Source organism: Saccopteryx bilineata, chromosome 5 (assembly GCF_036850765.1).
Source record: "Saccopteryx bilineata isolate mSacBil1 chromosome 5, mSacBil1_pri_phased_curated, whole genome shotgun sequence".
NCBI classification, from domain to species: domain Eukaryota; kingdom Metazoa; phylum Chordata; class Mammalia; order Chiroptera; family Emballonuridae; genus Saccopteryx; species Saccopteryx bilineata.
In genome coordinates, this window is record NC_089494.1 from 27,391,255 (window position 1) to 27,406,609 (window position 15,355).

At 42.8% G+C, this 15,355-nt stretch overlaps 1 protein-coding gene across 4 annotated transcripts in view; it reads left to right on the forward strand.

Moving 5' to 3' along the window:
• The first annotated feature begins 2,199 nt into the window (after window positions 1–2,199).
• Window positions 2,200–15,355, forward strand: part of PLEKHM3 (pleckstrin homology domain containing M3) — a 200,162-nt gene continuing 187,006 nt past the window's right edge. For 2 of the 4 annotated variants that reach the window (XM_066233577.1, XM_066233579.1), the window contains exon 1: window positions 2,202–2,377. The gene's annotated coding sequence lies outside the window, so the exon portion shown is untranslated. Of the gene's footprint in view, window positions 2,378–15,355 lie in introns of all 4 variants that reach the window. The other 2 variants (XM_066233578.1, XR_010725696.1) reach the window with 2 other exon arrangements.

Below are 15,355 nucleotides of genomic sequence, written 5' to 3' on the forward strand. Positions count from 1 at the left end.
CCAGAAGTGATAGGAAGAGACAAGGAAAGTTAATCAGTCAGCAGCCTAGGACTAAAACTAACAAAACTCTATCTGCATTCTTGAATGTATATTGAAACTTTGAATGAACTTACAGGCAGTTATTTCAGCAATTATTAGAGAAAACAGCCCATCACCAGATGCCACCTTGTCTGGTTTACACATGAACTTTCCCAGCTGTTGCCTACCACCAATCCAAAACAAGTACTTCTTCCTTATGGACTTCAACTTCTGCTGCCCTCTTAATGTATAGTTGTTCTTCTTTCAAAACAGCTTACATCTTTCTTCCCCAAACTCATAGTATAAAAAAGCCCTGTTGACCAAGGGTGGTGGACTTATCTGTCTTATTTATCTGGCCCTGCTGCTGGTGGTTCAGACACATGCCCCAGGATGTGATCCTTTCTCTGGTTGGCATTTGGCTCAATCAACACTTTCAGTGCAACTTTGGTCTCAAAGTTTTTTGTTTAACATCACCTATATTGGAAGCACTTTGAGGCACTTGTTAAAATCACAGAATTCAGCCTGTCCTACAGTAGCAGGGTCAATAAAGCATCAACCTGGAATGCTGAGGTTGCTTGTTCAAAACCCTGGGCTTATCCAGTCAAGGCATGCACAAGTAGCTACTATGAATTGATGCTTCCTGCTTCTCCCCCTGCCTCTCTCATCTCTCTTAAAACAAACAAACAAAAAAAATCACAGAATTCAGTACCCTATCCATCATAGACCTACAAAATAGAAATCTGTGGTGTGTATGACACCGGAATATGCATTTTTAATAATCACCCAAGAGCCTTGGCACTCAAAATGTGTTTCACTTTTTAGTTCATTAGAGGGGCAGAGACCCCGCCACAGATGTCTGGAATCATAATCTCTATTTTGATAGGATCCCCATACACTAAAGTTTGAGAATCTCTGGTCTAGAAAAACTGATGAACATACGGATGAATTTGGTAAATGTGATGAGTGCATTGAAAGAGGCACATGTGAGTTTCTCTGGGCATGCATAAAAAGAACAGGTTTCCCTGGCAGAGGTTTCCAGGAGAGGTGTGATGGCATTGCTTCTTAAAGAGCAAGGAAGAGTGGGCCAGGCCGAAGGGATGGAACAAGGCTGAGGGCTCTCATCAGAGAGACCCACATGTACCAAAAAGTACTGAGACAAAGGGAACATTGTATGTTTAAGGAACAAGAAATGCATCTCAAATTGCTGTGTTGATTTTTTTTTTAAGTATTTAAACTCTGAACATTAACCAGAAAAGATATTTTTTTCAAAAAGTCAATGGTTAGAGATTTTATTATTAATCTGTAAAGGGGAGAGGTAATCAGATTTTTCAATTCCTATCACACTACTACTGTCTCTGGTCTCTTTTGACAATTATTTTTTGCATCTATTTCTTCATTCATTCAAACATTATATAGGTTGGGCCTTATGCTTGATGTCTCTTATGTGGTGGTGAGTGAAACCAAAATATTTCCTGCCCTCGGTAGTTTATAGGTGAAACTAGAGAAGCAAATAAAACGTAAAAAATAAATGTGTGATTATAACTTGAGAAAATAGCTAAGAAGTGGGCTATATTGTTGAAAGGGGTGGGAAACTTCAAGTAAGCTCTTCCTGAAATATCACCATATCCACTTGCAAGGTAGCCAAACTCACTGTGGGTGGGAGAAAGTGGAGTCGCCCGCTAAGAGCATTCAGGTCACTCGCCAGTGTTTCTGTTTTGTTGGGAACCGAAATGGGGGTTGAAGACCTCCCCTAAAAACCATCCCCTTTACCCGGCTGGTTGTAACCTGAAAAGGTAGTGAAAATTGATTTTCATTGTAACCCCAAACCGGAAATGAGAAGCACCCCCCAGATTCTAATAGTCCTATTTTCAGAAAAGTTATCTGAGTATCTTAGCCAAGGGAGCCGCAAAATACGGGTCTGGGCCCTGAGTTGTACCAAGTGAAATTTTCCAGTTGTAAACATCATTAGGGTGTTGGGAAGAGCAACGAGGAGACTCCGCGGCACAAGCCATTGTTTTCAAAATGTGTGTGATGAGAACTGTGGAAGAAATGAAAACAAAGAGGTCGGCTGCCTGGCGGGTGGGATCGAGAGTCTCTGCTTGGCTGCATGTTCCTCTGGCAGGAAAGACGCGTCTCCACGTCCTGGAACCTGTGTGCATGGGTCTCGCTTCCCGGGGTGCTGCGGGGAAGCATTTAAGAGTGGAACCGCGAGGAGCGCTTGTAAACAGAGAGCCGGGAGGTGATGGTCCGCGGCCAGACCGGCTGTCACCTTGCGTCCGGCCGGTTCGTGAAGCCCAGCCCAAGCCAGGAGTAGACTGCAGGCCCAGCAGATGGAGGGAAAGGAACAGCGGGGGGCCAGGTGAGCGTCTGCCTGCTCGCGGGCTGCCTGGCTGACCACTGGGGGAAGGGCGTGGGATGACAGGACTGTAAATATCTGAGAAGCTCCCCGAGGTAGCGGTGATTTCGCTGTTTCTTCCACGCTCTGGTTTTTATTTCATTCTGGAGACTGCACTACAATGCAGTGAATAATGAGCGAGGGGAGATGACGTGCTGCCTCGTCTGCTTATTTTTATGAATTAAGTACGTAAGTAGAAAGCAGTGAAATAGCTGATCCTGCTCTCTGCGTTGTTTTTAGTACCCCTTACCCCTCCCCGCTTCCTCCCCCGGGTCCAAGAAGCCTTCCCTCAGCGGACCTTTGAACTCACATCAAGCTGGGGCTCCCAGAGGAACAGGTATTGTTCCTTCTGTTGACTCCGCTCATTTTTAATGTGTAGTACATGACACGATATAACTGATGACAAGCATGATTTGGTCTTCTCTCAGAGAATTACTAAGCTAAAAAAAATCAGGACAAGGAAATGTCAGACTCCTCAAATGAAATAAGTTACTACTGAGATATACAAATGAGCAACAAATTAAGACTGATCTAGATTTGTAGCTTGCAAAGTAGGACATGTTTAAATTTCCCAGGTTAAGCTGAGATTGCGCTATGTGCTGCTGTACACTTATTTGGAAGTTTTTTTTCCCTCCTTTTTTTTCTCCTTGGAAAAGAGAAACACTTGGGTTTTTTCTTTAATATTTTAATTCCAGTAGTTGCAGTGAATTGTGATTTATATTCATTTATAAGGTATTTTATTATAAAATAACACAAGTAAATTATAAATGGAGTACCTAAAACAAATACAAGGCAGTTTTTGTTTCATTACCTTCATGAAAATCCCTTAACCATAATTGGACTAAAAGGTCAATAGACATGGGGTACCTTGGTTGCATAATGTAACTTTTGGTTAGTAGAAGAATATTAGGTTAAACTACACATAGAGAAGTGTTTTAAAATTGTGCACATCGGGAAGTAATATTAATGCCTGATGAATTTGTCTTTACAACGAATATTTTCACAATGTATTGGTTCATAGTAGGAACTATAAAGCCAGACTGGATTTGAATTTCTTCTTGATCACTTCCTATTTTGTAACCTTGGACAGTTTACTTACTATGTTTCTTAATCTGTAGAATGGAGATAGTAACAGTACTCATCTCATAGTATTGTTATGAGGATTAAATGCATTACTATTTTTAAAGTGCTTAGACTATGCATGTGTTAATTGCTATGTGATTGTTTGTAAATAAATATAAAAAATAAAAATAAACCTCTTTCCTGTTGAAAGTTTAGGAAAGAGGGTGGTTTCCAGCAGCTGGGGGGAGGAGCAAAATGGAGAATTGTTAAATGGGTATAGAGTTTCAGATTTGCAAGATGAAGAGTTCTAGGGATTGGTTGTACAACAGTGTGAATGTACTTAACGGTACTGAACTGTATGCTTAAAAAATGATTAAGATGGCAAATTTTATATAATGTGTATTATAAAATTTCCCCACAATTAAATATATTTTTAAAGTATCAGTGTTAGTAAGTTATGTATTCACAATCTTTATTAGCACACAGCAGTCCGATCCACAGTTGTCTTTGCCGTTGTGAAAGTACAACTCTGGTAGTCATCAGTAAGATTCATTTATATGGTAAATTCATGCAATTAAGACATCATAAAGACCACAGAGGCCCTGGCCGGTTGGCTCAGTGGTAGAACGTCGGCCTGGCGTGCAGAGGTCCCGGGTTCGATTCCCGGCCAGGGCACACAAGGAGAAGCGCCCATCTGCTTCTCCACCCCTCCCCCTCTCCCCCCTCCTTCCTCTCTGTCTCTCTCTTCCCCTCCCGCAGCTGAGGCTCCGTTGGAGCAAAGATGGCCCGGGCACTGGGGATGGCTCCTTGGCCTCTGCCCCAGGCGCTAGAGTGGCTCTGGTCACAACAGAGTGACGCCCCGGAGGGGCAGAGCATCGCCCCCTGGTGGGCAGAGCGTCACCCCCTGGTGGGCATGTGGGGTGGATCCCGGTCAGGCGCATGCGGGAGTCTGTCTGACTGTCTCTCCCCGTTTCCAGCTTCAGAAAAATACAAAAATAAAAAAAAAAAAAAAAAAAACCCACAGAAAATTATTAAAAAAATAATACCTAAGAGTCTGTGGCAGGCACAATTCTAAAGATGCCTCTGTACCAGGATTGCATGCCCTGGTATAGAGCAGGAACTTATGTTTATAGGTTCCACTATAAATATGATGAAATAGCCCTTGATTATGTTTTATGTGGCACAGTTTAGAATGGGGAAATTACCTGGGTTGGCCTAATGTAATCACAGGAGCCCATAAAAATGTAGAGTTTTCTCTGGCTGGGGAAATCAGAGAGATCTGAAGCCTGAGAGCAGTTGCTGTTTTGAAGATGGAGGGGACACTTGAGAAGGAACAGGGGCTACCTTGAGAAATGCAAGAGGCATAGAGTTGTTGAGGGTGGCCCAGCATGGAAACTGGCACCTCAGCCCTATGGCCACCAGTAACTGGAGTCTGCCAACAAACTGAATGAGCTTAGAACTGGATTCTGTTGCAGAGCCTTTATATAAAAGCCCCTCCTGGCCAACATCTTTATTTCAGCCTTATGAAAGAGACCCCGAAAAGAGAGTGCAGCCAAGCTCCCCTAGACAGACCTTCGGAATTATGAAATACAAAAATAGGCCCTGGCTGGTTGGCTCAGTGGTAGAGCGTCGGCCTGGTGTGCAGGAGTCCCGGGTTCGATTCCCGGCCAGGGCACACAGGAGAAGCGCCCATCTGCTTCTCCACCCCTCCCCTCTCCTTCTTCTCTGTCTCTCTCTTCCCCGCCCGCAGCCAAGGCTCCATTGGAACAAAGTTGGCCCGGGCACTGAGGATGGCTCTATGGCCTTTGCTTCAGGCGCTAGAATGGCTCTGGTTGCAACAGAGCAACGCCCCAGATGGGCAGAGCATCACCCCCTGGTGGGCGTGCCGGGTGGATCCCGGACGGGCGCATGCGGGAGTCTGTTTGACTGCCTCCCGTTTCCAACTTCAGAAAAATACAACAAAACAAAACAAAACCAGAAATACAAAAATAGGTGTTGTTTTAAGCTCTTAAGTTTGTGGAACTGGGTTCCGTAGCAATGGCAGCTAATACAGACTCCAGCAGAACAATGGCAAAGATAGGAACAGACTATCTGCAGAAGAGGAAATGAAATGGCTAATAGACATACAAAAATGCCTTCTCTTACCATGAATCAAAGTAATAAAACTGAAGCAATAGTAAGGAATATTTTTCCAGCTTTTAAATTTATATAGATTTTTTTGTATTCCAGTTATTTATTTTTTCTATGAATGTTGTTGGCACACGCAATGGTTTTACTGACAACAATATGATTCTATGTTTTAGCCTCCTTTTTAACAGCCAGTGTAATATCGTAAAACCTCTCCTGTATTGCTTAATGGTCTTAGATTTCATTATCTAAATGGCTTCATAGCGTCCCTCTAGAGCAGAGGCTGTCTAGGTGTTCACTATTATAATTCTCCTTTCTAGACAAGTAAGAAAACTACATTCATTCTCTGGCCTAAATTATGTGTATACAGATTTCGCCCTGGCCGGTTGGTTCAGTGGTAGAGTGTTGGCCTAGCATGTGGAAGTCCCGGGTTTGATTCCTGGTCAGGGCACAGAGGAGAAGCACCCATCTGCTTTTCCACCCCTCCCCCCTCTCCTTCCTCTCTGTCTCTCTTTTCCCCTCCTGCAGCCAAGACTCCATTGGAGCAAAGTCGGCCCAGGCGCTGAAGACCACTCCATGGCCTCTGCCTCAGGCGCTAGAATGGCCACAACGCAGCAGTGCACCAGATGGGCAGAGCATCGCCCCATGGTGGGCATGCCGAGTGGATCCGGTCCGGTGCATGCAGGAGTCTGACTGCCTCCCTGCTTCTCACTTCGGAAAAATTAAAAAAAAAATTATATCGGTTTTTAAAAATTAGAAGTCTCAACATTAGTAAGCGTGCAGTGGAACAGCACTCTCACATTTGCTGTAAGGGCTGTGCGAATGTTATAACCTCTCTGAAAAGCCCTTTGACTTCATGTATGAAAAACTTGGCTAGTGCTCCTACTCCTTGATCCTGTAATTCTACTCCTAACAATCTAGCCAAAGGGCCTGACCTGTAGTGGCGCAGTGGATAAAGCGTCGACCTGGAAATGCTGAGGTCGCCGTTTCAAAACCCTAGGCTTGCCTGGTCAAGGCACATATGGGAGTTGATGCTTCCAGCTCCTCCCCCCTTCTCTCTCTCTGTCTCTCCTCTCTCTCTCTGTCTCTCCCTCTCCCTCTCTAAAACAACAACAACAACAAAAAAGAATCTAGCCAAAAGAACTTATGAGAAATATTTTAAAAATTAATGTTCACAAATGTTTTAAATGGTTTTGGTTTAAAAAGTCAGATATTGGCAATCGTCTAAATGCCCAACAACAGGTGAATGGTTTAAATAATTATAGTATCATCAAAAGATATTTATGAAGAATCTTAACTATAGAAAGGTGTTTACCAATAATTGTTTAATAGGGGACAAATAGGATAGAGAACTGTATCTACAGTATGCTCTTAATTATGTTAAAAAAACCCAAAAAGCAGAAAACCCCCAGAAAGATCTACTACATAGGAAAGGGGTCAAAAGGGCAAAATCAGGTAGTGTATTTCTTCCCACTGAAGGGTGAATATGCATTGTTTATCTTCTCTTTTATACTTCTCTGTAGTTTCAAAATGTTGAATCATGAACATGTAGTAGTTTTTTTATAATCACAATGGTCCATGAACATTTTGAAAGCTGTTAAGTCTCTGTGCTCTGGAGAATACAGTGAATCTAAAACATTGTCCAGCCAAATGATGGAGAAAACAAAAATCCATTAAGTAACCCAAATATGTGGCAGAGATTTTTTTTAAAGAAGAACTATGAGCTAAGAAATGGTAAATGTTGTTGGAAAGGTTGAAAATAAAGTTGGATAACTTATTTCTTAATAGGGTAATAAGTAAAGGCTTTGTGATAGAAGAATCACTGAATATCATACTGAAATAATAGGAAAAGAAGGTGTATGATTGATTTTTTTAAATTTTATTTTATTTTATTTTATTTATTCATTTTAGAGAGGAGAGAGAGAGAGGGAGAGAGAGATACAGAGAGAGAGAGAGAGAGAGAGAGAGAGAGAAGGGGGGAGGAGCTGGAAGCATCAACTCCCATATGTGCCTTGACCAGGCAAGCCCAGGGTTTCGAACCAGCGACCTCAGCATTTCCAGGTCGACGCTTTATCCACTGCGCCACCACAGGTCAGGCTGATTGAATTTTTATTAAAAGTCTTTGGTTTTTTTCATAGATTGATGGATTTTAGACTTTGGGCTATTGAGCTGGGTTACGTATACAAATGGAAAATAAAGAACTGTGATGGATATGTGATCATTTACAAAACAAACAAAAACAAAATAAAACAAAAACCCCTGCATGTTATTACTAGGAAAATCAAACTGGACCTAGGCCAGTAACATCTGTGTTAAAAAACGCCCAAAGTTAATATTTTATCAGATACTTGATATATTCTGTTCCTGTTTAATCACGTGTATAACCGAGTACTTGAAGTCAAGTCATATATTTACGTATTAAGCAGGCAGGTAGCTGGTTGCTACTTTGGTTACCAGCCTCAGAAGACCTGATTTTGATAGACAGCTTGGGCACATTTGTTAGGATACTCCATCTCGAGACAGTTTCCAGGAGCACCAGACCCCAGCTACTTCTTTAATCCCCCCCCTACTCCCCTTCCTATTTTCACTGTACTGTGCCCTCCCACATGTTGCCCCATTGGCTGCTAGCCAAATGCTGGTTTTCTGCATGGGGATCAGTAACCTTTTAAAAGTAACCATTGGCAGGGATATCTAGCAACAAATTTCTTTTTTGTTAGAGTGGGTTTTGTATTTGGTTCCTAAGTAGCCAAACTGTATTCTAGTTCGGAGCTTGTGGTTTAAGCTAAATAATTCAGAGGACTGAGTACTGAGGGAAAGTGTGATAAAAACGACTGCTGGTAGTAAATTCCGTGCATTATATTTGCTCTATTTCATTGTAGATATTACCATACAGACAATTAAAAGCCCACATAATTTACCTTCATACTGACAAAGCAGTAAGAACTTTATTTGGTCCACGAGTGTAATTAATCTTGATGGCAGCATGAGTTATGAGCAGAAACTCAAGTCAAAATATAGAGCCTATTGCATTGAGATGTCACCCTTGCTATTTTCATTAACATTTTGTTTGCTTTTCAGATACTCATTAACTGTTCATTTGAGTTATGTGTTTCAAATTGGATTCCTCGGTTATATGCCACATTTATGAGTGTGGTAGAGATTTATTTGTTCAGTTATCTTGATTAATGTAACCAATTTATAATTCAGTACAAACTAAAGCTGCCCTTTCCTGCCTTATCTAGTTTACTTTTGGATATTTATCTAACTGGGAAATTGCTAAATAGCCACTTCCCCTTGTGGTCTGTAGATGTGATTGTAAATGTAGATTTTCAGTCACAGAACAGGGAATATTTCCTAGGTTAGAAAACATCAGAAATGTAACCAACAGTTTTTACTCTCCAGGAAATTAGTTAAGTAATCTCCTGCCATGTGTTCTTGATATATTTTTATCAGTATTTTAACTTTTCCAGAACAGTTTCTCTTTCACCCTTGGGGATTCATTGATTAATCCAGTAAGAACTGAGCACTTGTTTTGTGGCACAGAGCTCTGGTACTTGCAGCTAAGAATAGAGTCTTGAACAAAACAGGCACACTCTTGCCTTCATAAAGCTTATAGCCTGTGGGGGAGACAGACAAGGAACCAGGTCGCTTTACACAGAGTGAGCAGTGTTACAACTGAGGAAAGCCGGGGGCTACAGGAACACATAAGAAGGACATCCAACATGCGTGTGGGAGGTCAGGAACGAGGGATCCCTCAGCAAAGACCTGATGACTGAATTAAAATGAGCCAAGTTGCGTGCTTGTGTGTTACAGGATGGGGTGTAAAGACATAAGCCCAGGCCTGGCCTGTGGTGGTGCGGTGAAATAGAGCATCAGCCTGGGACGCTGAAGTCACCAGTTCGAGGCCCTACGCTTCCGCAATCAGGTCATATGTGTCAAGCAGGCAGTGGACAACTAAAGTGAAACAACTGTGGGTCAATATGTCTTGCTTCTTGCCCTCTTCTCTCTCTGTAAAATCAATAAATAAAATCTTAAAAAATAAAATAAAGAGATAAGCCCAGGAAAGTAAGTGGCCCCGAGCTTGTACAGGCAATGTTAAGGAGTATATGGTTTATCCAGAAGATAACAGGGTTTTAATTTTGGAAAGCTCACTCTGGCTGCAGTGTGGCGAATGGATGCGTGGAGGACAAGGCTGATGGGCAGAAGGCTGGATGGTGGCTTCTGAACTAAGACAGTAATGAAGAAGAACACTGAGGCAGAATCAGTGTGGCTTGCTGATTTGGAGTGCTTGTGGCTGAGGGAGCCATCAGGGTCGAGGGTGAGGTTCATCTGTACTATATGAAGATGCTATGGGGAGGGACAGGTGGAGGGTCAGAGGAGTGCAGTTCTGTGCGTATTAGGAGTTAAGGGCAACCAAAAGCAGTTGCATATATGAGTTTAGAGCTCAGAACAGTCTGTTCCGCATCTACCACGTAGATTGTGGCTAACGCCACAGGAATGGAGAAGGTCACTCAGGCAGAAGAGGAACTTATTAAGAGGGTTATAGAACTGGAGGGGTACCTTCATTTCTGACATGGGCAGAGAAGGGAGCTCACAGAGGGAACTGAAAGGAGTACCCAGAGATAAAGGAGAAATACCAAAGAGACTGTGTCAGTGAATTCATGAGAGCAATGTCAGGAGTGGATAATGAACAGGTCAAATACTGCGGACAGGCCATCGGGTGGGGAATGGGAAGATTCCTGATTCCTGGGTGTAGCAGCGAGGAGATGGGCGGTGACCTCAGCCTGTGCAGTTGCAACTGGGGCAGAACCCAGTGCTTCTGGGGGAGGGAATGGGCAGGAGAGGTGGAGTCAGAAAGTATGAAGAACCAATTTCAAGAAATTTGGAAGAAAAATGGAGGGGGATGAAGCATCTCGCGGTAGTGGACCGTGGGGGACAAAGGAGGATGTTACTTACCTTTTCTTCTTTGAGAAGAGACATGCCTCTGCAGCATCCTGCACCTTGCCCCGTGGAATCCCTGCCCTGCAGGCCACCAGAGAAGCCAGTGCAGGGGGAACCCTTGAGTATGTGAAAGCCTATCTCAGAGCTTCCTGAACTAAGTGCTGTCACACTCTCTTCACCAGTTTGTTAGTTTATAATGGGAGAAGATGAAAGAAAATGTGACCTTTCACTGGTACCATACAGACAACCCCTACTGCCATCTGTACCGGGCTTGGGAGTTCACAAAGCACTGCGTCGTATCATTTGATTTATAGTCCAAAACAACATTTGAAGAAGGTAGGACAGGTATTCTGATTTGACCTACATTTGAAATTTACGTTCAGCCTGACCAGGCAGTGGCGCAGTGGATAGAGCGTCGGACTGGGATGTGGAGGACCCAGGTTCAAGACCCCGAGGTCGCCAGCTTGAGCACGGGCTCATCTGGTTTGAGCAAAACCTTGGACCCAAGGTTGCTGGCTCAAGCAAGGGGTTACTCGGTCTGCTGTAGCCCCATGGTCAAGGCGCATATGAGAAAGCAATCAATGAACAACTAAGGTGCCCCAACAAAAAACTGGTGATTGATGCTTCTCATCTCTCTCTGTTCCTGTCTGTCTGTCCCTGTCTATCCCTATCTATGACTCTCTCTCTGTCTCTGTAAAACAAACAAAAAAAAAGACAGGTTCAAATGATTTTCCTAGAATTCTACATCTGGTAGTAGTGCATGGAAGGTTCAAACTCAGGTGTTTTTGTTTTTTTTTTTAATTTTTTTAAAAATTATTTTTATTCATTTTAGAAAAGAGAGACAGAGAGAGAAGGGGGGAGGAGCTGGAAGCATCAACTCCCATATGTGCCTTGACCAGGCAAGCCCAGGGTTTTGAACCGGTGACCTCAGCATTCCAGGTCGACACTTGATCCACTGCGCCACCACAGGTCAGGCCAGACTCGTGTTCTAATTCCAGATCCAGAAGTAATTGCCCTCCGCTGGAAGGTTAACTGTGAGGTCTGTATTTTCACCATAGTGTGGTCCTGGGACACCCTGGGCGTACTGTCTGTTGGTACACTTAAGTAAGACTGAAAGTTGGGGGTCAACTTCAGTATTTTGTTTATACATTGATGTTTGTCCCTCCGTCATTTCCATCCCCCCAAAGAAGTTCAGTTGGTTTTAGAAGAAGGCAATTTATTTGAACATACCTTAATAGTTAAAAATATGTTTAAATTATCTATAGTCACATCTAATTTGAAACTATTTCTTTTAATTCTTTTGACACACATATTTCCAGGTTTTGAAAAAGCAAACATTATTGTGTGTTTTTATTTATTGACCAAATGAAAAATGATGTCTTAAGGAAACATTAGTAAAAGGTTTGGGCAATTTGGACTATGTAAACATTTGCAAAAGCACTTGTTTGGCCTAAATGAAGTCACAGTTATTATACCCTCGCAGGCATTCCAAGTATTGTGTCCAAGGTCACTAAGGGAATTGGGGTGAGCTATTTGGGTAGAGACCAGCCTTTCATTCTGTTTGTTTGGGACCTCTCAGCCACCATTCCCTAAGAGAACTTACAATGACACAGAAGTATTACAGAGGTGATTTTATTTTTGTAAATGAAGTATAAGCTGTTTCCCTGGGTCTAAAGAGGATATTTAGCAATTAACTTTCTGAGTTGTGGGATTCACAAACAGAAAGATTTAAAAATAAATATTAAAGTTGCTGATGTTCGACATTAAAATTCAAAGCATCATGTGTGTAAAATTTTAGCTGTATTATCTCAAAGCAGTGAATTTAATGTGAATTGTTACATAGGAATGTATGTGCATTTTATTCACTTGTTTAACTGGCCATAGTACCTTGGCCAAGGTACTTTATTTCTTAAATCTCAATTTCCTTATCTGTGAAGGGGTGATAAGTAATGGCAGCTCTCTGATAGGGTGGGTGTGAGGATTTACAACACAATGCAGACAAAGGACTGAACATAATGACTGCCTCTTAGTAAGCACTCAGTAAATACTAGCTATGACTCTTAATCTTGGCCTTGGCTTAGGAATTATAAGAACTGTTTTTATTGTTTACACTGTTTTATCAAACACATCATTGCACATTTAACATGTCCATTCACACTGAAGGAGTCCTCAGCAGCACGTTTTGAGAGAATAGTCTCTGATGCTAGGCAGCTGTTTGAGTCCCAACTATCATATGCCTATCATCCTTTTTATTTATTGATTGATTGATTTTGGTGAGAGAGGAAGGGAAGAGAGAAACAGGAACATAGATCTGGGCCTGTATGAACCCTGACCGTGTATCAAAACGGCAACTTCTATGCTTCAAGATGATGCTCTAACCAACCGACCTGTGTCTGCCAGGGCTTGTCATATGCCTCATTCTAATGTCAGATCCAAACAGCCAATCAGAGTTTGAGAACGCAACTATAGAATGCTTACAGGCTGTAGGATTGTTTTGTAAAAATTCATTCAATACTAATAATAGTTCATTAGATCCAGATTTGGAGACAAAAATACAGTTTCTGCTCTTATTCTTCATACTTTTCCTTTGTCCTATATGATAGTCAGAGGTTTTCTGGCCTTCATGTTGTAAATAGTAAAATAACAAAGACTCATCCTGCTGTTTTGCCTTACCTGGTCCTTATCTTTGAGGGACAAAGCCAGTATTTTCTTTTTTTTTGTCAGCCTTGCTTGTTTCTGGACAGAATTGTCGGGAGGCTGCTTTGTAGCCAACATAGTTGTCACAGTTTATGTCTAAAGGGGGGGGGAGTCATGGATGCAGCCCATCAGCTGACACTGAGTATGTATGTCCTTTCAGATAAGAAGTGAGTCACCTTTTGATCTTATCATGGGTTGTTTCTTTCCAGGTGCCATTTACCAAAGACCCAGGCTCACTTTTTTAGCAAATTCAAGTGCAGCAGAGAAAGAAAAAAAAAAAAAAATCAGTTAATTAGCTCTCATGTACATTCACCCTAATACCCATGGGAACTAGTTTTATGAATCTGTGCTGATCTATAGCTGGTGGTTGTTTTGAAGGTTAAAGTTGTAAGTAGTCTCCTCGTTGCTAACCAGCTGCAGTGATCTAAGGATTTAAAGACACAGGGAAGTGAGGCAATTGTTCATTGCTTGTAACACCCCAGACACCCAGCAAAGGCCTTCTGTTGACCAGGTGTTTCTGTGGGCCACAAAGACCTGGGCAGTTTGTGAAGACGCCCTTTGCTCTCTTGCCTTACATCTGTGTGGCTGTTAGTTCACTTCAGGCTCACTCTGGGGTAAGACCTCTGAAGCTGTTACTGTACAGTGACAGCCTCATGACAGCGTGGTTTCTAGAGCAGGTGTGATTGATTTTGTTTGTATGTTTCCTTTGTCTTTCGCTTCTTTCAACTGAAGTCACCTCTGTGTGTATACTTATTATTTTATCATTTAATTGTGTTCTGTCACTTAAGACTCTTTATAGTCCCTTGATTAGTGGTGACTCCTTACCCTGGCTAGATAGCTCAGTTGGTTAGATCATTGTCTCAATACACCAAGGTTGTGGGTTCAATCCCCAGTCAGGGCACATACAAGAATCAACTAATGAATGCATAAATAAGTGGAAAACATGGAAAACAAATCAATGTTTCTCTCTCCATTCCTCCCGCTCTCTAAAATCAGTAAAATAAAATAAGTAATGATTCCTTATTGATGTTCCCATAACACCTTTTATTTACTTTTGTTAAGGGACCTTCTTATGCTTGGTAATGCGCTGTTTCCCCATTAGCTAACTAGCTCTTCCAGGGCAGGAGCTGTGTTTTGTGTCCCTAGCATCTAGTGTAATGTTGGGAATTTGGTCCACCCTCTTGGAAATGCTTATTGAGTATAAGTGTTTGTGTGGTTAGGAATCAGCTAACTCCTAGTAGGTACAGTAGTTGTTTTAGATTTACAAAGCACTTTCACATAGATGATCCACATTGTGCTTCCCAGCTCTCTAAAGTAGATGGGGGCAGGCACGAGCAGGATTTTCATTTTGTAGATAAGGAGGGCCCAGAAGTCCTGAGTCAGCCTGACTTGCTGCAAGTCATTCAACCTAGAAGGCAGTGCTAGGACATGAACACCTTTCTGGTGTCAGGAACGTGTGTTCTTCCCATTGCTACACCTCTGTCCCATTGAATAAACTCCAAACTGGGTTGCTCATGGGTTGCATTTAACCTTGCTCCCTGTTTATGGTCCTTGTAACACCAGGTGATTTAAAAGGTAACTGAGCCCTGGCCGGTTGGCTCAGCGGTAGAGCGTCGGCCTAGCGTGCGGAGGACCCGGGTTCGATTCCCGGCCAGGGCACACAGGAGAAGCGCCCATTTGCTTCTCCACCCCTCCGCCGCGCTTTCCTCTCTGTCTCTCTCTTACCCTCCCGCAGCCAAGGCTCCATTGGAGCAAAGATGGCCTGGGCGCTGGGGATGGCTCTGTGGCCTCTGCCTCAGGCGCTAGAGTGGCTCTGGTCGCAATATGGCGACGCCCAGGATGGGCAGAGCATCGCCCCCTGGTGGGCAGAGCATCGCCCCTGGTGGGCGTGCCGGGTGGATCCCGGTCGGGCGCATGCGGGAGTCTGTCTGACTGTCTCTCCCCGTTTCCAGCTTCAGAAAAATGGAAAAAAAAAAAAGGTAACTGAACTTGAGTGGCTCACAGGACTCAGTAATTAGACAAGTGTTCCAGGAAATGTTGTTTACTTCCCCATGGGGACTTCAGCTGACAATAGATGAGCCATCTTGGTCTCTCTTTCATCATTTTTAGAATAGT